Source organism: Cnephaeus nilssonii (genome assembly GCF_951640355.1).
Source record: "Cnephaeus nilssonii genome assembly, chromosome: 24".
Classification (NCBI taxonomy): Eukaryota; Metazoa; Chordata; class Mammalia; order Chiroptera; family Vespertilionidae; genus Cnephaeus; species Cnephaeus nilssonii.
The window spans coordinates 7,063,185-7,085,095 of NC_137095.1; the positions used below are offsets into that span (position 1 = coordinate 7,063,185).

General features: G+C 48.3%; 1 protein-coding gene across 4 annotated transcripts in view; it reads right to left on the minus strand.

Moving 5' to 3' along the window:
• HOMER2 (homer scaffold protein 2) overlaps positions 1–21,911 on the minus strand; it is a 100,056-nt gene that overhangs the window by 66,737 nt on the left and 11,408 nt on the right. Inside the window, exon 1 of one of the 4 annotated variants that reach the window (XM_079764143.1) lies at positions 8,394–8,491. The exons of the other annotated variants lie outside the window; for them this stretch is intronic. The gene's annotated coding sequence lies outside the window, so the exon portion shown is untranslated. Of the gene's footprint in view, positions 1–8,393; positions 8,492–21,911 lie in introns of those variants that run through there. 4 annotated transcript variants of the gene reach the window in all.

Below are 21,911 nucleotides of genomic sequence, written 5' to 3' on the forward strand. Positions count from 1 at the left end.
AAAGGCTCTCGCGACAGGATGAGGAGACGAAAGGGTTCATCAGGCAGAGTTTGGAAATGGTTGCCCCTCCTGTCCCTGTGGGGAGCGGCCTCCAGGCCTCTCCTTCCACCCCCACCCCAGGCCCAGGGGCATTCCCAGGCACCAGAGCCTCGTCTGAGCTTCGGGGTTAGCATTGCATCATCCTGAAATCTTTCTTAGAGAGGGGCCGCTCATTTCCTTATCAGTGCCTCCCCCTCCATCGAAGCCAGCACAGCCAGCCTTTTCCTGTGGAAAATCTCCCATCAACATGGTCTCCATGGCCCCAGTTGTCAAGGGAGATGATGGTGAAGTGACTTCTCTCAAGAGGCCTGAAGTGAAGGGAGAGAGAGACTCCGTGCTGGCTGAAGGTTGAGGCGAGGCCAAGGAGAGTCTTTTTAGGCCAAGACTGAGTGTCCTTTTAGGCTGAGCAAGAGGATCCAGCGAGGGGACAAGAATGAAAAAGTAGTCCAGGGGAAAGCGGAGTAAGCCTTAGAGCCGGGAGGTGGGCTGAGGGAACCGTGCCTGCTGGGATACTTTTCCTAAAGGGGGCAAGGACCCCTGCTGAGCATGCCTGAGAGAGAGAGGCGGCGGGTTGAAAGCTAAATCGGAAACAGCAGCCGTGGGAAAACGAACACTGTTGTTTGGATAGATCCAGTGCTGGGAATGAGAAGAGCAGAGATGCTCCCAAAAGTCCGGGCGGCCAGACCTTGACCAGCACCAGCTCAGGCACCAGGGATCCCTGCTGTTCCGTGTGGGCAGCGGGGGCTTCCAGAATCTACTCGCCAGGCACTGCCCACTGGTCTGGAGCACATTCTGCACTCGAACTGGGCAGATCAGGTAACCATGGTGGCTCGCCAGGGCACTCTACACGCCTGAGAAATGAAGGAAACGGGGCAGCTCTACGTGTGCGCTTGCTCGGTGCTGCCCACCAATCCTCGCGGGGATCCCGGGCAGAAAAGCACTGTGCGCCCTCTGTGCCCAAGAGGGTAACGTCCATGTCTCTGCTTCTCATCTCTCCAACCCTAGCTCCTAGAAATGGCTGACTTCTGTCTGGGGCAGGCAAAATACAAGAGAGCCTAGAGCAATGGTCGGCAAACTCATTAGTCCACAGAGCCAAATACCAACAGGACAACGATTGAAATTTCTTTGGAGCCACAGTTTTTAAACTTAAACTTCTTCTAACGCCACTTCTTCAACATAGACTCGCCCAGGCCGTGGTATTTTGTGGAAGAGCCACACTCAAGGGGCCCAAGAGCCGCATGTGGCTCGCAAGCCGCAGTTTGCCGACCACGGGCCTAGAGTATCTTGTAATGCCAGAAAGTAAGGCAGTGCTCAAAAAAACACACAGCCCTAGCTGGTGTGGCTCAATGGATGGAGCGTTGGTCTGCAGACCCAAGGGTCCCGGTTTGATTCCGGTCAAGGGCATGTACTATGGTTGCAGGCTCCACCCCAGCCTGGGCCCTGGTTGGGATGCATGCAGGAGGCTGCCAATCAATGTGTTTCTGTTACATTGATATTTCTCTCTGTCTTTCCCTCTCTCTTCCACTCTCTCTAAAAATCAATGGAAAAATATCCTCAAGGGAGGATTAACCAAACACACACACACACACACACACACACACACACACACACGAAAGGATGAGGGCATGTCCAAGGGACACAGGAGCCAATCGAAAGAGCTCTCAATGGCCAAAGCTGGAACATGTGAGCGACACCATAAATAACACTGTAAGCAGGATAATGCAAAATATACAATAAATGTACAGAAGTCCACACTGATGTAAATTACTAAATAACTGGAGACAAGACAAATCTTCCCTAGAGAATAATTCCAAATAGTATGTGTAGATTCTCCTGCCTCCGGTGGAATTTAACACCCCCACACCCTTATCCCCTTGAGAATAGGCTGGTCTTAGTGTCTTGGTGATTGGCTTCTAAAGAACAGAGTACGGGACAAGAAAAATAATAACTTTACAGTGAAGAAAGCTGGGAGACCCCCCTCCCTCCCTTGACCAAGTGACCGAGGTCAGCAACACCAAAGATAAACCACGTTGATATCACGCACCTTCTGATAGGATGTGATGGGATGTGTGCTTCATCTGCATGATATTTTTCCCCTAAACCCATAACCCTAGTCTAATCAAGAGAAACACACCAGACAAATCCACACTGAGGAGCATTCTACAAAATTCCTGACCAGTCAGTCCTCCACCAACCTGTCAAGGTCATGAAAGACTAGGAAACTGTCACAGGCCAGAGGAGAACAAGGGGATGTGATGATGAAATACACATTAGAGCCCTAGCTGGTCTGGCTCAGTGGATAGAGCATCGGCCTGTGGACTGAAAGGTCCCAGGTTCGATTCTGGCCAAGGGCACATGCCCGGGGTTTCAGGCTCAATCCCCAGTAGGGGGCATGCAGGAGGCAGCCAATCAATGATTCTCTCTTACCATTGATGTTTCTATCTCTCTCCTTTTCCCTTTCTCTCTGAAATCAATAAAAATATACATTAAAAAAAAAGTGAGAGAGAAGAAGAGAAAGAATAACACTGATCGGTTGTCTCCCGTACACACCCCGACCAGGGATAGAACCCTCAACCTAGGCATGTGCCCCGGCTGGGAATTGAACCTGCAACCTTTTGGTATATGGGACGATGCTCCCACCAACTGAGCCACACCGGCCAGGGCTGTGCTTCTCCATTTTATAACTGCAACCCACATTAAGAAATATATTTTACATTGCAAACCAGTACATGCTTCCACTTTATCTACAGTTATATCTACATAAAATGGAAACAAAGTTATATATATAAGTGAAAGTTTTACAAAACAATTCTTATCCTCTCGCCTGCAAAGCATTCTGACATTTTTCATTCTGTTCTATTTTTAAAAGCTGTGCTGCTCACAACCCACTAAATTGATTTCAAAACCTATAATCTGTATTTTTTCTTTCAACGGCAAAATGAGGCTCACCATGTACACATATAATGTTATTATTAGTGTGTTCAGATTTCTGATACTGCTGGTCCAGAGACTTTGAACATTTTTTTCTTTTGACCATAAGAGTGCAGTTCTTTGAGCTGCATATGAAACAAATGTCTTACGAAAGCCTTTAAAGGGATAACTATCCGGTATTATGCAGCTATTAGGTTATGGTTTTGAAGACCATATAGCAACAGAAAAAATACTATTTCAAACAAATATTGATCACCTACTACGCATCTGGTACTGTGCTGGGCACTAGGGATAAAGTGCTTGGCAAAATAAACACAGTTTTTTGGGGGTAAAATATATTAATCAAATAATCACACAAATGTAGAAAGTCTGATCTGTGTGCGTAAAGGAGTCCTAATTTAGGCTGAGAGGGGTGGTGAGTAATGGCCTCTTTGAACAGGCATCTAAAGAGAGGCCTGAACAACAAACGAGCATTAGCCGGGCACAGTGTGGAGAGAAAAGGTCCCAGACAGGGGGAACAGGCCTGAGATGGCACAGAATTGGGCAGTTTTGAGCTATGGAAGGAGGCTCAAGGGGTGAGAATGCTGTGAGCCTAGCAAGGCATGGGATGAGGTGGGAGGCGTACACAGGACCCGGAGGCCAGGTGAAGGATTTGTGATTTATCCAAATGCACGGGCAGGCTAGGGGTTACCAGGATCTGGCTTACTTTTTTTAAAGATCACTGTGGCTCCTAGAAGGAGACAAGAGTAAAATCATGAAGGGTTAAGAGGCTCCAGCTGGAGCCCAGACCAAAGATAAGTGTAGGGATGGAGGGAAGTGGATTACAGATGAGAGATATATACTGGAGGCCGACTCAGCAGGTCTTGGTGATAGATGGGACGTGGATTATGATAGAAAGTTATATCATGATATAAAGAAAAAGTATTATGTATGACGTATTTGCTATAAAGGCAATAATTCTATGTGATACCTGTGCTGTGAGTATAATTATGTAAAAACTACTAGCATGTATGGACAAGGCCTGGAAGTATAGGAAATGAAAACTTTGACTTGTTGGAACAAGCAGAAGGAATATAGGATAGAAAACACAATATAGGACGAAAGCACAAACACTGAAGCCAGAACTGGGCTACATCCCAGCTATGCCACTATCTCTGTGACACCAGGCAAGCCCTTTTAACCTCGGTCAGCCTCCTTTCTCTAATCTGTAAAATGGGGATCCCACACTGGACTGTTAGAAATATTAAGTGAGATAATACATGTAAAGTGCTTAGCTCTGTGCCTGGTGCGGTACATTCCCCAAACTGTAAGTATTACTACAATTGCTGGCTATAATGGTGGAACTGGGGTGAAACGTCTACTCTTTATGGTGACTGAATTAAGACTGGTATAATGGTATTTATATAGTCAACGTTTTAAAATGTAGTAGTGTTGGTTTGAATATTCTGGAACTGTATGGAACCAGCGCATGTGTAGTGATCGGGGCCAAAAGTGGTACAGTGAGGCCAAGAAATGTAACACTTTGCTCACCTGTGTCCAAAGCTCTCCTCAGCTTCGGGGCACCTGAGGGTCAAAGAAGACAATGGGCGGTCCCTTTAAGGTGACACCAGATCAGTAAGGGACCACCAGCCCCTTCTGTTTCCAATCCAGCCAAGGCCCTGCTCTTAGAGAGACAGACTATAAATAGTCCCCTCTGGTCCCTACCATCAAGGGCTTCCCTAAGTCTATCTGTCCCAGATGCCTCCGGGGATTCTGAGCCTTCATCCGTCCATTCAGCTGGAACGGAGCACCTATTCTGAGCCAGTCTGTGACCTCAAACAACCTAATAATCAAAATGTAATGTCACCAGTGCATGAGATACTTAGAAGAAAATTCCATGAGATACTGACTCTGCCGGGGGAAGGTTTCAAAAACAGGCTATCTCAGCAGGACCATGAAGGACATAAGGGAGAGAATTTCAATTCTGGCAAATATAGCAGACCAGGACTTGCTAAGGCATTAAAGAGCTTGACTCATATGGGGAATGACAGGGAATGTCCATGTGGTTGGCTCAACAGTGTGTGGTGGGAAGTGGCCAGGCATGAATGGTAAGCTGGGACCACACAGTGAATGACCTGGAGCGCATGCACGGAGTTTGGGCCTGATTCTGAGGGCACAGAGAGCGCGTGAGCACAGAAGAGAGAGGGAAAGAGAGCGCATTCCCAAGCAGGAGGATCCTGCGTGATGACTTGGAGAGCTGCAGAGCCGGCCCAGTTCTGAGAACCCAGGGCAGGGAGAGTGAAAATACACGCTCTAACTCCGTCACCCTCCACCTGGAGATGACAATCACCCAGTCTTGACAAAATGCCAGGCCCCACCTCCAGAGAGAATGACTTCACTGGACTGGTGGTACCCAGGCATCGATAATACTCCGCACTCCCCAGTTGGTTCCAATGTGCAGCTGAGGGTGAGAATCACTGCTCTGAGCCCCACAGGCCTAGACAGAAGCAGATGTGCGCCCCAAAGCCCCAGGGTTTGGGAACTAGTAGGAACAAAAAGGAACACACTCTAGCTCGCTGGCTGGGCATTCCTGAGACTGAGCTCCAGAGGAGAAGTAAGAAACCCCAGGACTCTGTGGGGCCACGGAGGTGCAGTACCTCCTACGAGCACAGGGCAGGAGTTCACTCTAAGGCCTGCAGGCCCCCTCAGAGAGGAATTAGAGTTACATGGACCCGCTGCCTCTGACTGGCAGCAGCAGCAGAACCCATCGGCGCCTGTTTGTATTTCTGGAGTAGCTGGGATAGGGCAGATGGATCACGTGAGGAGAGACTCCAGAACCATGTCTGAGGCAGACTCATCAAGACTGAGGATGATGCCAAAACCGGTTTGGCTCAGTGGATAGAGCGTCGGCCTGCGGACTGAAGGGTCCCAGGTTCGATTCCGGTCAAGGACACATGCCTGGGTTGTGGGCTCGATCCCCAGTAGGGGTCATGCAAGAGGCAGCTGATCAATGATTCTCTCTCATCGATGTTTCTAACTCTCTATCCCTCTCTCTTCCTCTCTGTAAAAAATCAATAAAATATATTTAAAAAAATAAAATAAAAAAGACTGAGGATGAGCCCTGGCCGGTGTGGCTCAGTGAGTAGAGAGTCGGCCTGCGGACTGAAGGGTCCTGGGTTCTATTACAGTCACGGGCTTGACCCCCAAGTGTGGGGCGTGCAGGAGGCATCCGAGCAATGGTTCTCTCTAATCACTGATGTCTCTCTCTCTCTCTCCCTTCCTCTCTGAAATCAATAAAAATATAGTAAAAAAAAGGCTGAGGATGAGTTAGAAAGTGGTGAAGTCCCATGTGGCACTGAGGCTCCCAACCGGAGACGCTGACCAGGTGGTGACGCCTCTTAAGGATATATGGAATCCCGAGGGAGAGGAGCAGCAGCAAATCAGAGGAGAGGTGATGAGTGTGCACGTTGGACCTGTTAGATGCAGGAGTGAGGACAAACGAGAGGAGAGGTCCAGTCGGCAGTTGCATATGGCAGGCAGAGAGCTTAGGAGACTTGGGAGCCATCAGCCAGACAGCATCTGAGCCCAGGATGCGTATGCGGAAGGAGCAGAGGTGGGCTGAGGAAGGCAGAGACGGACTCGCCAGGGGAGCAAAGGGAGTCTGCGAGGGTGAAAGAGTGGTCGCTAACCCCCAGGGGGCCATCCAGCTCTAGCTGTGAATCAACCCCCTTCTGGCTCGTTTAGCTGACTCATACATCTTCTTGTTTTTTGTTAATCCTCACCCGAGGATATTTTTCCATTGATCTTTTAGAGAGAATGGAAGAGAGAGGGAAAGAGAGAGAAACATCCATGTGAGAGAAACACATCGATTGGTTGCCTCCTGCACGCACCCCAACCAGGGCCCGGGCCAGGGAGAAGCCCGCAACCAAGGTACGTGCCCTTGATTGGAATCAAACCCGGGACCCTTTGGTCCGCAGGCTGATGCTCTATCCACTGAGCCAAACCGGCTAGGGCCATACATCTTGTTAAAAAGAGGAAATAACGCTTCACCAGAAAATTAAGAGCAAACCAAAAACAAACAAAAAGCAAATCACACAAAAGAAAAACAAGTGGGTTTTCAATTCATTTCATTGTGGCAAATATTTACTGAACGCCTACTACGTGCCAGACTAGCCCCAGATGGCTCTGCTGGCATGGTTAGCTCATCAGTCACACAGCCCCACTCCTACTCTCTTCCCCAGCCCCATCTGGGAGGCCACAGTGGCTCTGGTTCCCAGCATCTTTGCCTCCAATAAAGCTCAGCTCATACACCAGTTGTTCTGAGTGAAGTCCCCCCTGCAAATCTGGAGTCCTCCTGGCAGGTAACTCCTTCCCTGAAAGCCACCTGTCTCTCACATCAGCTGCCCAGTGGGTTCGGGGCTGTCTGTTGCACAAAGCCCTTGCCTATGCTGCTCCAAGACCCACCTCCAGGTCCCTCTCAGCTCCTGCAGAGGTAGAGCAGAGATGCACGACCCAGCAGCGGGCCCACCTTTTCTGGCCATTTCTAACCATCTCCAACAGCTCGTTCCTCAGTGGCCTCCAGCACCTGCCTTCTGTAACTTCCAAGTTATAATACCGGAAAATCACTTTGAATCAAGACAGTATTTCTCTACTCACTCAAAGCAAGAGGCCTCACCATCACCACCCACCCGGGGAGACTTCCCTTGTCACCGGTTCCTTTGCGATCCCTCATCTGCATTCCCCCAGCAAACACTTGCTACCCAGTGGTAGCGTGAGGGCTGCCTCTCTATTTATTTTTATTTTTTAAAATATATTTTATTGATTTTTTACAGAGAGGAAGGGAGAGGGATAGAGAGTTAGAAACATCGATGAGAGAGAAACATCGATCAGCTGCCTCCTGCACACCCCCCACTGGGGATGTGCCCGCAACCAAGGTACATGCCCTTGACCAGAATCGAACCTGGAACCCTTCAGTCCACAGACCGACGCTCTATCCACTGAGCCAAACCAGTCAGGGCAAGGGGCTACCTCTCTAGAAGACTCTTTCCCTTAGAAAATTTGCTTTCTATTGCATATGATCTATTGTTCTCTTCACAGGTGCCATCTCTCTCATTTGCATAACTTCCCAAACTATCAATTCTTTTTTTAATCCTCACTGGAGATATTTTTCCATTGATTTTTAGAGTGGAATAAAGAAGGAAAGACAGAGAGAAATATCAATGTGAGAGAAGCAAATCATTTGGTTGCCTCCTGCACGAACCCTGACCAGGGCCGGGGCTGGGGAGGAGCCTACAACAGAGGTACGTGCCCTTGACCGGAATCAAACCTGGGACCCTTCGGTCTGAAGGCCGACGCTCTATCCACTGAGCAACACCGGCCAGGGCCAAACTACCAATTTTTTTTACCTCTAGCACAAAAGCTGTGCGGGTATTTGGTTTACTTACTTGAGTATCCATGTGCTTCTTAAAATGTGCTGGTCTGTCACTTTGTAAATGTCTTCCTCAGTTGGTCTTTGGGTGTACTGTCTCCTGAACAAGTTGTTTTTCCCCTAATTGTGGAGACCTATACATAACACAAAATTTACCATTTTAATCATTTTTAAGTGTACAGTTCAGTGGAATGAAGTACGTTCACACTGTTGTACAACCACCACTATCACCCATCTCCAGAACTTTCTTGTTATCTGAAATCTGAACAAGTTATTCAATGCCCAGGACGTAGGGACATGTTCAGTTTACTTTTTATTCCTTATTTTGCACATAGTATATGCTTGATAAGTACCCTTGACCAATTAGAGCAGGGATTTAACATAAAAGACACCAACCAACGGCCCATCAAACTGCCTCTTCTAAAATTACTTCTAGCCCTAACCGGTTTGGCTCAGTGGATAGAGCATTGGCCCTTGGACTGAAGAGTCCCGGGTTCGATTCCACTCAAGGGCACGTACCTCGGTTGTAGGCTTGATCCCTGGCCCTGGTTGGGGCGCATGCGGGAGGCAACCAATTGAGATGTCTCTCTCACATCAATGTTTCTCTCGCTCTGTTTCTCCTCCTCCTTTCCACTCTCTCTTAATTTTCGGGTGAGGATTAACAAAAAAAAAAATAAATAAAATTACTTCTAGCTGGGGCCCAACATCTAGCTATGACCTGGCCTTGGCTAGAGGGGCTAGGGGTCCACAGCCCTGAAGAAGATGAAGAAGAGGCCCTTGCTGAGTGGACTGAGCCCATTACTGCCATGTAAGATCCCAGATCAACTAGAGCAGGGTTTCCCCAAACTTGCCTCACCCTACAGACCACGCAGGGCATTTATTACACAGACTGCTTCAGTCCTTCTGGGGTGGGCATGGGAAGCTGTATATGCAGTAAGAGCTGGTTGTGATTCTGACCGATGAAAGGCAAATTTGGCCCGGCTGGCGTGGCTCAGTGGTTGAGCATCGACTTATGAACCAGGAAGTCACGGTTCGATTCCTGGTCAGGGCACATGCCCAGGTTGCAAGCTCGATCCCCAGTGTGGGATGTGCAGGAGGCAGCCCATCAATGATTCTCTCTCATTGTTGATGTTTCTCCTTCTCTCCCTCCCTCCCTCTCCTTTCTTCTCTGAGATCAGTAAAAATATATTTTCGGAAGGAAGGAAGGAAGGAAGGAAGGAAGGAAGGAAGGAAGGAAGGAAGGAAGGAAGGAAGGAAGGAAGGAAGGAAAATTGGGGGAAAGTGAACTAGAGTGTTCCATTAACAAGGTGGACCGCCCTAACTGGTTTGGCTCAGTGGATAGAGCATCGGCCTGCGGACTGAAAGGTCCCAGGTTCGATTCCGGTCAAGGGCATGTACCTTGGTTGTGGGCACATCCCCAGTAGGGGGTGTGCAGGAGGCAGCTGATTGATGTTTCTCTCTCATCGATGTTTCTAACTCTCTCTCCCTCTCCCTTCCTCTCTGTAAAAAATCAATAAAAATATATTTTTAAAAAAAACAAACAAGGTGGACCAACCCAGCCATCCAGGGCTGCGCAGGTAAAGGCTCCCGGGAGCTGGTCAGACCCCTGGGCGGCCTTCCCAAACACAAGCCGCGGGTGGGCCTGCTGCCCCGCACACGTGGCCCTTCCCTCTCCAACACCCCCCGCGCAGGGCTATATACAGCCTCTTCCTCCGACCTTCACTGCCCAAGGCCTCGGATGATCCCAAGTTCTGGCAGCCCTGGCCCCTGGTTTGGCTGCCCACGGCTGACGGATGACAATGAGATGTGGTCCTAATTTAGAACCCACGAGCCAGGTATTCCTGGCCCAGGTATTAATTAGGCAATGACTCTAGACGGCTGGTGACATCATTTTCTACCTTTAGACCCAGCCGGGTCATTGTGTGGAGGTACGTTGGGAAGCGTACACCCACCAAAGCTGAGGTCAGTGTTTACAGAGGGAGACACTGGATACCAACTCTACCCTGGGAGCTGAAATTTCACCTTGGGGCCCTGCTGATACCAGCCAGCCCCACAGAGCCTGGAGGCTCCTCCACGTTCGGATTGCTCCCGTGGGTCCCCACGCCTTCATCCAGCCCAACTATAACACGACTGCCCCCACCCCACAACCACCCCAGCGGACAATGGGTCAGAGGGGGTTACAGCAAAACAGGCTAGACAGTCAGTGTCTTCCTTTTTCTTATTTTTTTTAAATACATACTCACTCTCAGCTCCAGCACTGGGACAGCGGCTTGTGGGGGGGAGGGGGGGGAATACAGGTACCGTATTTGCCAGCATATAAGACCCCCGACTTTTGAGAAGATTTTCCTGGGTTAAAAAGTCGTCTTATATGCCGGAAAATATGGTGTATTTTTATTCATTTCAGAGAGGAAGGGAGAGGGAGAGAGAGAGAGAGAAATATCCATAACGAGAGAGAATCATGGATCGGCTGCCTCCTGCACGCCCCGCACTGGGGATGGAGCCCGCAGCCTGCGACCCAGGCATGTGCCCTGACCGGGAACAGAACCCTGATCTCCTGGTTCGTAGGTCGACTCTCAACCACTGAGCCACGCCGGTCAGGCCAGTGCCTTCCTTTTAATAAAGCCAGTAAGTTTCTGTTTTAATTAAAATGCAATTTCTGAAACAGCTCCAGAGAGTTTACGTACAGCCGTGTTCCCATGGGATGACAACAGGTGTTAGGCAGCAGGAAAGGTTCCCACACCCCTTAGGGCCAAACAAAATGAGACAGGTTTCTTTTTTTTCTTTTTCTAATGTATTTTATTGATTTTTTACAGAGAGGAAGAGAGAGGGATAGAGAGTCAGAAACATCGATGAGAGAGAAACATTGATCAGCTGCCTCCTGCACACCTCCTACTGGGGATGTGCCCGCAACCAAGGTACATGCCCTTGACCGGAATCAAACCTGGGACCCTTGAGTCCACAGGCTGACGCTCTATCCCCTGAGCCAAACCGGTTAGGGCGAGACAGGTTTCTTTACTACTTTTTACAGACTCTCTAATATATCAGGGCAGACTTAAGAAACTCCAGTAAGTGAATTCGATTTACTCTGTTTTCTAAATTAAATGAATTTATTGGCAATGACACCTTGAGTAGTTTTCCAGAGGATACATTCTGGGGAATGCTGAAATAAAGGGAGCTCTTACCCAGACCCAGCTTACACATGAGGAAGAAGTAGCTGAGGCCTGGCCAGTGTGGCTCAGTTGGTTAAGCGCCGTCCTGGGCACCGAAAAGGTGGCTGGTCTGATTCCCAGTCAGGGCACAAACCCAGGTTTCAGGCTCGATCCCCAGTAGGGAGCAGATCCATATTTCTCTCTCACATCAATGTTTCTCTCTCTCCTTCTCTCTTCCTCTCTCTCTAAAATCATTAAAAACACTTTTTTTATTGTTTTGTTGTTGTTGTTAATCCTCACCCGAGAATATTTTTCCATTGATTTTTAGAGACAGTGGAAGAGAGAGGGAGACAGAGAGAAACATCTATGTGAGACAAACACTTCGATGGGTTGCCTCCTGCACATGCCCAGACCAGAGCCAGGGCCGGGGAGGAGCCTGCAACCAAAGTACATGCCCTTGACCGGAATCGAACCCGGGACCCTTTGGTCCACAGGCCCATACTCTATCCACTGAGCCCAACCGGCCAGGGCAAAAAACATTTTTTAAAATAAATAAATAAGTAGTTGCCACTTTGCTTGCTCTCAGGTGAATATCGCCTCCCCACTATTCTCTGTAACCACAAAGATCACTTCCTCGGGTTAAACAATAGAACACAGCAGTGAGGAGGCTGTCTGGATTCTTACCTGGGCTCCCCCACTTATTAACCTTAGGGATGTTCTCTACCTCCCCTATGCCTCAACTTTCCCCATAGTAAAATGGTACCTCTTCTTTTTTTTTTTTTAATATATTTTATTGATTTTTTACAGAGAGGAAGGAAGAGGGATAGAGAGTCAGAAACATCGATGAGAGAGAAACATCGATCAGCTGCCTCCTGCACACTCCCTACTGGGGATGTGCCCACAACCAAGGTACATGCCCTTGACCGGAATCGAACCTGGGACCCTTGAGTCTGCAGGCCGATGCTCTATCCACTGAGCCAAACCGGTTAGGGCTGGTACCTCTTCTTGAAGGCTAAAATGAGGATTAGATAAAGGTACACACTGAGCCCTAGCTGGTTGGGCTTAATGGGTAGAGTTTCAGCCTATGGACCAAAGGGTCCCGGGTTCAATTCCGGTCAAGGGCACGTACCTCGGTTGCAGGCTCCTCCCCAGCCCAGGCCCTAGTCAGGGCGCGTGCAGGAGGCAACCAACTGATGTATTTGTCTCACATCGATGTTTCTGTTTTTCCCTCTATCTTCCACTGTCTCTAAAAATCAATGGGAAAATATCCTCGGGTGAGGATGAACAACCAAAGAAAAACCGAAAAAGGTACACATGGAGGCATTATGTACTGTGAAGCAGTCCAGCCCCTGTCCTCCAGCCCACTTCTAGGCTCAGATAAACTAGTGGTCACTTTCGAGGGCACAGCACACTTGGCATTGGGAGGACAGCAGGGTTGGGGGCAACAAAAGGAGTAAGAATAAACTGATGAGAGCCATTGTGCTAAAGCTCAAAACATCTGGGAGGCAATGTGGAGGCCAGGGCCTGGGCGATGGGCCCAGAATAAGGGGAGGGCTCACTGAAATGTAGACAAAAAAGGAAAATGAAATAATCAAGCCAGCCTGTGACAGGTTTTATAGAGATACTAGAGGCCTGGTGCATGAAATTCGTGCACAGGTAGGGTACCTAGGCCTGGCCAGTGATCAGGACCGATCAGGGCGTTCTGGCTGCCATCTGGGGCCTTCCTTCATTCTGCGCCACCTCCTGGTGGTCAGCACACATCATAGCAAGTAATTGAACTCCCAGTCTCGCGGTTGAACTCCCAAGGAGACACTTTACATATTAGCCTTTTATATATATAGATTCCTGAGTCAATGACTGCATAATAAACACGAAAAAAGAGGGGACAGTGGAGGAGAGAAAGAGAAGAGTGAAACCTCACAATTTCTTTCAGACAATGTTAGCTGTAACCATGCTGTTTAGCAGTGAAGTATCCCCCATCACTCCCTGACTCTCTGACACTCGTCAGGACAAGGTGGAAAAGTTATATTTACTAAGGAGTCTCTGGAGGGAGGAGGAGGGCCATCCAGAACTGTGTAAACAGAGTTGGAGAAGAGTTAAAAAAACTAATAATGCCCTAGCTGGTTTGGCTCAATGGATAGAGCATCGGCCTGGGACTGAAGGGTCCCAGATTCGATTCCGGTCAAGGACACATGCCCAGGATGCGGGCTCCATCCCCAGTTGGGGGCGTGCAAGAGGCGGCCAATCAATGATTCTCTCTCTTCTTTGATGTTTCTATTTCTCTCGCCCTCTCCCTTCCTCTCTGAAATCAATAAAATATATTTTTTTAAAAAACACACAAACAAACCTAGTAACCAAGAGTGTGAACGGAGAGGCACTTGCTGGTGAGTTCCAGGGCTAAATGAGGGCCTCTCACAGTCAGTCATCTCACTGGCATTTCAGGACTGACATCTTCTGCCACACAGCAAGGTGGGCCGTGACAGGCAAAGGATTTCCTCAGAAACAATTTAGAAGACATGTGAGTAGGAATGGAACTTTAATAGCATCTTTTATTATTATTATTATTATTATTATTATTATTATTATTGATTTCAGAGAGGAAGGGAGAGAGAGAGAGAGAAACATCAATGATGAGAGAGAATCATGGATCGGCTGCCTCCTGCACGCCCCACACTGGGAATCGAGCCCACAACCCCAGCATGTGCCCTGACCGGGAATCGAACCGTGACCTCCTGGTTCACAGTTCGATGCTCAACCCCTGAGCCACGCCGGCTGGGCAGTGTGATCTCTTTAAAACCACAAAGCAACAAGTTAACTCTCCAAGGGATATTATTATGGTAAAACTCACATAACATAAAATTCACCATTTTAACCATTTTAAAGTGTACACGGCAGTCAATTATATCGCAACAGAAAAACAACGACAGCGTTCAGTTCAATGGCACTTTGTACATTTACAATGTTGTACAGCCACCACCACTATCCAGTTCCAGAATATTTTTATCACCCCGAAAGGAAACCCCACACCCAACTAAGCCGTCACTCTCCATTCCTTCTTCCTCCTAGCCCCTGGCTACCACTAACTTTGCTTTCTGTCTCTACAGGTTTACCTATTCTGGATATTTCAAATAAATTCAAGATGTAGTTTAAATTTTTATTTATTTTTTATCACTGAAAATTTCTACAGGGTTTAAAATTCAAAAGGCATCAAAGGGTGTGCAGTGCAAAAGCGTCCCTCCCACCTCTCTTCCCCGGCACACGGTTCCCTTCCCAGAGGCATATGGTTTCTCACACATCCTTCCGGTGATAAAAACTTCCTTTCTCCCCTCTTTACCCAAATGGGAGTATTCTCTGCACACTGCTTAGCAGTTGGCCTTTTGTTTTGTTTTGTTTTATATTTTATTGATTTTTTACAGAGAGAAAGGGAGAGAGATAGAAAGCTAGAAACATCAATGAGAGAGAAACATCAATCAGCTGCCTCCTGCACACCCCCCAACTGGGGATGTGCCCGCAACCAAGGTACATGCCTTTGACCGGAATCGAACCTGGGACCTTTCAGTCCGCAGGCCGACGCTCTATCCACTGAGCCAAACCGGTTTTGGCCAGTTGGCCTTTTTTTCACTTAACGTCTTGGGTTTGTTCTATGACAGAACAAAAAGAGCCCCCCCTTTTATGGCTGCATAGTATTCCACTGTTTCAGACACTGTGGTAAGGGCTTTGGGGTTACAGAAATAAATAAAATATAGGCCTTTACCCAGGCAGCTCAGAATCTAAAAAGTACTACCTTCTTTGACAAGTGGGAGTGTGAGGGGGAGACAGACTAGTGGCTTTGGCTTCGAGGCTGATCATAATGCCGGCTCTCTTTTGGGCCAGGCACTTGGAAGGAAAAGAGACATCTAAACTGAAGGGTCTTGGGAAATCTTTGGGGCTTAGCCAGGTGTCACTGGCAAAAGTCAGAGCAAATTGCTGCTCTCTTCCACCTTCCCCTCTACAAAATAACTGATCATGTCATGTGTCTCCGCTCTTACTCCTTTCCTGGTTATTAAAGAAAGGGATTCTCACTGGGGGAAGTCTGGACAGTGCGCAGAGAAGCAGAAATTATCCATAGCTGTTCGCAAGCATTTTCAATGGCTGCTTAAAACTGCATCGCATTGATACACGACAACTTACTAAATCATCTCTCCATTCACTTTCGCAATTTTCGGAATCAAACTCACAACCGATCTCATTTTCAGGAGACAAGGAACCATCTGTGTGCAGAGACTAAGTGAGACGGGTGAGACAGTTGGAACCAGTCGTGTATATTTGAAAATCACCTCTATCAAACTGTAACGGTATTGTGGAATAACCTTAGGGAGGGGTGCAGGGATCGGAAGGGAAGAATAATCGCTGACAGCTAAGACTACGGCCTTCCCAACAATTGCTAGATAATAAATATAAAAATAAAACCCCTACCAATCAAACAGAGGAAGATTTGTTTCAATAGAACAGGACCTCTGTATTCTCGGTAACTACACAGAAGGTGCAACGAGTGTGTTTTGAATGGAACTGAACAGGCAGCAGGAGGAGAGGGGAGCTGGGACGTCTGGTGGGGATATCCGGAGGGGGATTCGCACACAGATCAGATCGGGGTCTACACCCAGTCAGGCCGAACGCCGTAACTGAGGAGCAAAGGCTCCGGCACACGGGTGGTAGGCGGTGGAAGCTATGCCCACAGATACAGTTCACACAAAGAGCACGAAGAATGCGAGAGGTCCAGGGTAGAGTGCTGGGCACAGTGAGAAGTGTCATGGCGGCCAAGAGTCTGCAGCCAGGCCTTTGAACCTCAGACCAGAAACACGGCCTGGGGACCTTCAGGAGTGTCTAGACCAGCAGGGTTTGTTTTTTTTCATTTTAAAACGTATTTTTTATTGTTGATGGTATTAAAGATATCTCCCATTCCCATCCCCCTTTCCTCCCCGCCTCCCAACCCCTACCCTCACCCCCAGGTCTTCACTACCCCATTGCCTGTGTCCATGGGCTATGCATATCTATATATATAAAAGCCTAAGCAACCGTTACGACCTAATGATGAACAACCGGCCAATAGCTACGATGTGCACCCAGACCTTGCTGCTGGGGTCCCGACAGCCCTGAATCTGGTCCACCCGCACCCCGGACCCAGACAGGAGGGAGGAGGGAGCCCGATTCCTCACGGAATCAGCCGTTGGTTAGCTTGCTGCTGGGCCAACCTCCCGTGGTCCCTCCCCCCGACCAGCTGTGCCCGCCCCCCCCATCAGCCCCAATCGCTGGCCAGGGCAAGGGACCCCACCTGTGCATGAATTCGTGCACCGGGCCTCTAGTAAGTATATAAGTTCTCTGGTTTCTCTCTTCTCGTCCCCCCAATCCCACATCGAGGTATGTCAATCTGTCCATGCCTCCTCAACGGGGGATTTGAGGAGAAACAAGAGAAGGGGAGGCGTGTTTGGGGCCTGAGAAGCAGTCCCTATTATCAAGAACCTTGTCACCAGGATCTGACAAATGGACAGGACTCTTCCTTCACTAACAATGTAATTTTCCCTGAAAACGGACCTAATCATGCCCCTCACACTACCATCAAGGCTAAATTGGACTCCAGTGACTCATAAGTCTTTTCATGTCTCCAGTTCCGATCCTCGCTTCCCATACAATTCGGTAAATGACAGAGCTGTTTGTTGTGCCTTGTACTGAAGAATCTATTTTAGGGAAGGGCAGTGGACAGTCATAGCTGTGTGTGCTATTATTACCTGTGGCATAGTGTGGTCCTTCACGGCGTTCATTTCAAATACAAAGGAAAAGAGAAAACACGAAACAAAGTAGAGGGATAACTTGCTAGGTAAAGCCTCTGAGATGAATTTTCTTTATAAATTATGAAGCAGCTGTGTGTGTGTGTGTGCGTGGGGCGGGGGGGGTCAAACAAGTGGCCACTTCATAAATCTTGCCATGCAGTGTTTGCATGGATCCTGTGAGTTACAAACAACATCTGAGCCCAGCCAGCATGCCTCTGTGATTGAGGGTCGACCTATGAACCAGGAGGTCATGGTTAGATTCCCGGTCAGGGCACATGCCTGGGTTGCAGGCTCAAACCCCAGTGTGGGGCGTGCAGGAGGCACTTAATCAATGACACTCATCACTGATGCTTCTCTCTTTTTCTCCTTCTCCATTCTTCTCTGGAAACAATAAAAATATATTTAAAACAAAACAAAAACAACAACATTTGACTACGCTAACCTGTGGGGTGAAACATCTCCAGCTCCTGTTTGACCAAAGATCTCATCCCTGGCAAAATTCAATTCCGTTTAGCCAGTATTTCTCAGGCACCAACTCTGCTCAAGGGATGCAGAGGTAGAAAGCCACAGTCGATGACTCCTGTAGCATCTGGATACCCAGACACCAGAAAAGAGACACCTGGACCATTGATGAGAAAGGAAGCTGTATTTTTTTTTTGTTGTAGATTAATAAATTGGCCTCTGGCTCACCTGATTACAGACCCAATCCTTAGTAATGAGCAGCTCTTGATTTCTGAAAGTTTTCATAGAGGCATGGGCTCTGGGTCATGTCATGGGTGCAGACAATTGAAATCATTTTGGTGAGGTAAAGGAAGCGCATGCCCCAACTTGCTACCGGCCACTAGGGCACCCATCTTGTTTCTAACACTGGTGACTCCTGTCCTTCCTCTCAAGAATTCTGTACCAACTGAGGGAGGAGGGGGGTGGAGGTGGAGAGAGACAGACAGACACACACACAGAGATGAACAGAGGCTGTTGGGAAGGCAGAGCCACTAACGGCATCATTCTTACACTTTGGCAACCTTTTCAAATACATGTGAGTAACTGTCGTACTAAGGGCTCCTGGCCTGGAGGGCTGGCCAGTCTTACCCTGACATTTTTCTTTCTTTCCTTTCTTTTTTTTTTTTTTGTTAATCATCACCTGAGGACATTTTTTCATTGATTTTTAGAGTGGAAGAGAGAGAGAAAGACAGAAACATCGATGTGAGAGAAAGACACCGATTGGTTGCCTCCTGCACAAGCCCCGAACAGGGCCCTGGCTGGGGAGGAGCCTGCAACCTGGGCATGTTTCCTTGACCAGAATCCAACCTGGGACCCTTTGGTCCACAGGCCGATGCTCTATCCACTGAGCCAAACTGGCTAGGCGTGACATTTTTCTTTAGAGGCAACAACTCTTACTATGAAGAATTTATTTCAAAATTCAAATAGATGTTAAAGGATTAATGGGAGCAAGAAACTATGGCTCTTGCTATCAATCTCTGACTCTGTTAATGTCAGTCTAGTTCTGAACAAGCACCTCCAAACCCTCTCTCTACTGTGGAAGAAGAGAATGGATGCAGGGATGGGAAAACGAGCTGTTTCTGCCCCAGCCATTATTAATATTACTAGAGGCCCAATGCATGAAATTTGTACACGGGGGGGGGGGGGTTTGGGGGGGGCGGTCCCCTCAGCCCGGCCTGCACCCTCTCACCCTCTCAATTCGGGACCCCTTGGGGGATGTCTGACTGCTGGTTTAGGCCAGATTGGGCCTAAACCGGCAGTCGGACATCCCTCTTGCAATCCTGGACCCCTCGCTCCTAACTGCCTGCCTGCTCACTTCTTACCACTTGCCTGCTAGTTCCTAACCGCCCACCTGCTCACTCCTTACCACTTAGCTCGCTGCTCCTTAGCACTGCCATGGAGGCAGAAGAGGCTCCCGCCATGTCCGCTGTGCAGGCCAGCCGTGAGCCTAGCTTCTGGCTGACTGGTGCTCCCGCTGTGGGAGCACACTGATCACCAGGGGGCAGCTCCTACATTGAGCGTCTGCCCCCTGGTGGTCAGCGTGCATCATAGCGACTGGTCGTCCTGGTTGTTCTGCCATACCGGTCGCTGGGCTTTTATATATATAGATGACTGCCATCTCTCCACGGGGCACATCAGGAGGCAGGCTACTCAACGTTAGATATTTAGACACTAAGATTTTCATTATTAACCTTTTGCACTCAGATGTCAAGTGTGACTCGACACGGTTAGCATCGAGATTAAAATTACTCTTTGAATGTATCAATAATTTGAAATATAAAAAAATCCAAATAAATAAGTTTGTATGAAAAGAAACTTGTTTTTTATTCTACTGCCACGCTTTGTAAAATCTGGGATATTTAAAAAATTAAATCCCGAGTAGAATAAAGGAATCGAGAAAAAAGCGAGTGAGTGCAAAGGGTTAACTCTTCCCCTTAACATTTTCTAGGCCAAAATCTCTCTCTCTGTACTCTGTGGCCAGTTACCCTGCGGTTTCACTGAAGTTCTTGCCATATATTCAAGCCGATCCAGACTTTCTTTCCTTCCTTCCTTCCTTCCTTCCTTCCTTCCTTCCTTCCTTCCTTCCTTCCTCCCTCCCTCCCTCCCTCCCTCCCTCCCTCCCTTCCTCCCTTCCCTTCCCTTCCTTTCTTCCCGTCGTATAATTTACGTAAAGTCCACCCACTGTAAGTGTACAATTCATTACTTTTAGCAAATGTATGGGGCTGTGCAACCATCACCACAGTCCAGTTACCGACTATTTCCACTATCCCCCAAACCCCTCGTGCTCACTTGTCAATCCCTCTCCCACTCCAAACCCCAGGCAATCACTGATCTGTTCCGTGTCTATTAGAGCTTCTCCTTTGCACAAAAATTTGGCTGTAATCACCCATAAACTCTTACACCTCTACCTGAAGGTGGGGTGGTCCACTGGGTAAGAATACACTTTGCATTCTTCAATTTTTACAACAGAATGCAATGTTTTGTGTCCATAGTAGGCCATGACCAGGCCTGTCCGTGGAAAGCACCAGTGGACACAAATGGAAAATTCTTAGGTCTTGTTGTGTAGGTACAGGAAAGGGGGGGTTCTCCAAGTTCTGGAACATACAACTGGAATTTCAGGGCCCAGGAGGTGGCTGTCAGGCCCAGGTGATGTGGCCTTGTCCTGAGTAGCAGAATGATGGCTTCTATGGGGTTACAAGTTGTTCCTGGGTGATAAGGAGTAAAGCCACAGTCCTTTAGGCCTGGTGGCCCCCTCACTTTGTGTGGGCTCTCAAGAGGCACCAGACTTTGGGTACACGTCCATGAGATACGTAAGAGGCAGGGATTGCGGGGCCTCCCTGCCTGACTTCCTCCCGTTTCAGGAATAAACCAAAGTAAACATAATTAACAACGGAGTCTGAGAAGTCACTTGAAGCCTGCCAGACTCCAGGTTCTGGCTGGAGTTGTGTCTAACGTGGAAGCCAATGGATCTTGCTTCAATGCCACAGGGTATCTGCATTCTAGTTTCTCGCCACAGAGGGCGCTCTTGACTGGCCTGCCATGGGGATCTATTTCTCACAATTCCAGTACAATTACGTGGTTCGGGAGGTTCTTTCGTGTCCCTTCTATAGGAGGAAAGCTGAGTTCAAATCTCATTTCTCCTGCTTCCTTGTGTAACCTTGGGGAATGTGCCTGTCACCTCCAAGCTTTGTATGTAAAAGAGATATAATGCCTGCGCCTGGCATGTAGTAAATGCTCAGTGAACAGCAGGGGTCGGGGCATTCACATACTGACATGCTGTTTTCACAGGACTATTGAAAAATGGTGGTATCAGAACGTCTCCCTATCCGAGTCAGCCAAGTTAGAGTGCTTTACTTTGGTCTGAAACCCAGTGAAGAAGAAGAGGGGGAACTAATATTTGTTAATCCTTATCATCATAATCTAGGAGGTAGAAGTGATGAAAATGAGCTTCTATCTTGGTGAAAGTCCCTCAGGTTAGTCGGCATCTAAAGCCAATGCCCACCCTAGCCGGTTTGGCTCAGTGGATAGGGCATCGGCCTGTAGACTGAAGGGTCCCATGTTCAATTCTGGTCAAGGGCACATGCCCAGGTTGTGGCCCCGATCCCCAGTAGGGGGTGTGCAGGAGGCAGCTGATCAATGACTCTCTCTCATCATTGATGTTTCTAACTCTCTCTCTCTCCCTTCCTCTCTGAAATCAATAAAAGTATATTTTTTAAAAAACAAAGCCAATGCCCTTCTCACCTAAAAATGCTGAAGATCTCTGCAGAGCAAAGCTCCCCACCTGTGGGAGGAAGCAGACTCTGACCTGTCACGGAGGAAAACAGAGACAACCCTCCCCAATGTCTAACGGATATGCTGAAATCCTAAGTGACGGGCATTTCCTCAAGTGAGCTAGTACCACAACCCATTCCAAATGTGAGAGATAATACCCAGGGGCCCCTGAGGGCCTTGGGAGAGAAGAGGAGGAAAGAGCTGTGAGCTGGCCTAAGGGAAACGGAGCAGCCATGGAGTCTTGCTCTGAAGATTATTCAGCAGAAAAATGGCCAGTCTCCATCCTCTATACCCAAAACCCAGGTT